The following is a 2,532-nucleotide window of genomic DNA, read 5'->3' on the forward strand; positions in this document are numbered from 1 at the left end:
TATCTATTAAAATTCTTATTTAATTTTTTTGTAAAACAGTAAAAGCTTATACAATAAAACACAGTTTAATAAATGGACTTCATTCTAGAATCGTCAGCGGTAAATTAAAAGTTAGACTATAATTTAAACAAACCTTTGTCAAATAGTTCATGCAAACGTCGCCTATAAGAAATATTGTAAATTGGATTATTGCAAACAATAAATAAAGTAAAAGATCTCCTACTGCGGAACCAGTAAAATAGTAGCTTTTAATACCTGCATAGTATTTATTTACTAATTTTTTTCTTAAAGAATTTAAAATCTTGATATTTGTTAAAGTTATCAACTAGCTTTACAACACTTATAGATAAATTCCAGACTAATAACAAAATAAACAAATGTTGTATAGAAATAATTGTGTAGTGATTACTTTTATTACAATATTAGGTATTTTTTTTACAAAACAAATCTGCAATAATACATAGCTCTTCATTAGGTTCATTAGGGGTCCGACAATTTGTTTTACTAAAAATAACATTGAATTTTTTATGAAAGCTTAAATTACAAACTACAAGCCAGCTTTTATAGAACTAAAATAATTTATTTAATTTTTGAGATTTTGTAACTTTTATAAAAAGTATCCTATACAAGCATAGAAACCGCAAATTTTTAAGATCAATTTTCTCACTAATTTAAACACTAAACATCTATCTTGTTTTTATCTTTTGAGCTGGAGACCTAAAATTTTTAGGAAACGTTTATTTTATGGTATAAAAGACTTTTTTTAATTAAATTTCGAAAACATTTAAAAATTTAAATTTAAGATTATGAAACAAAAAAAATAATTTTTTTCTTATAAAAAATTTATTTTTCAAAATCAAAAAAAAAAAAAAAATCATGCATTCAATCTTTATAAATTTAAAATAGTACTATTTCTGTTAAAATTTGAAGAAGATTGCTTGAAAAATAAAGAAGGAGATACATTTTACTGGAATGGTATTTTTTCGCTTTTTAGTTTGAGCCTTTTATTAGGAAGCTATTGAGGTCACCGAATTTAATCGCTCATTTCTCAAAATTTACTTAGAGTTTTTTCAATCGGTAAAAAATATCTGATATCTCAGATAAAACTCTACAAAATAAGATTAACTTGTAAAGATCAAGGTGGAAATCCGCCCTATGCCCTTTATTTAGTAAGTACTGTTATAAGTAGATAATAACAAATATACAATAAAAGAAATTAATCAGTTAACTAAGCAAAAGTCTGATAATGAGTTTTCTATTATAAGTTTTTTAAATCCTTAAACTTACCATCATTAAGTTTACCTGGAAGTGGAAACATATCTAGTGAATATTTTTTAGACATAACTCTTATAACTTTCAAGTTTAAAACCTGCTAAAAAAACATTTTCAGTTTGCTAATTTTTCCTAACCTACACTAAGTTTTTGTAAAACTAAAACTAAACACAATACACTCAATGAAAAATAAAACATTAATGCTTTGTTTATATTCCAGGTTTTTAAAATTACACGCATAGGGTCTATTCTTAGTTTAAAATTAGGTGTAAGGTAAAATAGTTGTATTAAGTAGTATATTAATTTGAAACGAAAATTTTAAACTTAAAATGTAAAAGTTCTAAAATATTTTTAGATTTTTAGTGATTCTTGTTCAAAATTCAAATTTTTTAGCCTAAACTCTTAAATTCCAGAATTTTCCAGGATCCCAGATTTTTGGCAACCATGTCAATAGTAAATAACAAACTTGTACTTGCTTAAAACGTAGAATAAACTCTTTATAATACTAATAACTTAAATTTGTAAAACTACAAGTGTTTTTAATGTTTTTGCATTTATTGAGAACAGGAAAATAAAAGCAAAATAGTTGTGGGTTGCCCATGGTTGCTGTGGTTGTAAAATTATAACTGTAGTTCTACTTTTGTATTTAACAGAACTAGCAAATTGTAGTTTTAATTTTTTCTACCTTTGTTTTATTCTATTTTCTTGTAGCTAATAAGATGAAAAAAATATTTTATAAGTGATGTTTTTTAAATTAAATTAGATTTTTCTACGAACTAGATCCATCAATAAAATAAGAAAGTAGTGGTTTTTGAAAATTTGTCAAGTTTAATGTTAAATTATTAACTTCTTCTAATACAATTATAATTTTAAACCTAACTTCTAAATTAAAATTTTAATATACTTAAGACTTATTTACTTAATATTAACCATGATCTTATTTTATTAATATAAATTTAGGTTGAGAGCTAGTAAAGTAATTAAATTTTTTAGTTTATTTTGAGTTATACTCAAGTGTTTTATGTTTCTAACCTGATTTTGCTACAATTAAATTATTATCTAATGTGATTAGAACTTTTTATATGTTATAATTGCCACAAACTTACTTTAATTTGATTTAATTGCAGATTTATTGTTATAATTACTTTATTAAACTTCTTATTCCATTGTTACCTTTTTACTGCGTAACCTTTAACTAATTTTATATCTGTTAGTGTTTGAACAAACAAGTAGTTTTTTTTTTTGAAAATACTGTTGCAA

The sequence above is a fragment of the Thalia democratica genome, chromosome 5 (assembly GCF_965202585.1).
Source record: "Thalia democratica chromosome 5, ktThaDemo2.hap1.1, whole genome shotgun sequence".
Taxonomy (NCBI): Eukaryota; Metazoa; Chordata; class Thaliacea; order Salpida; family Salpidae; genus Thalia; species Thalia democratica.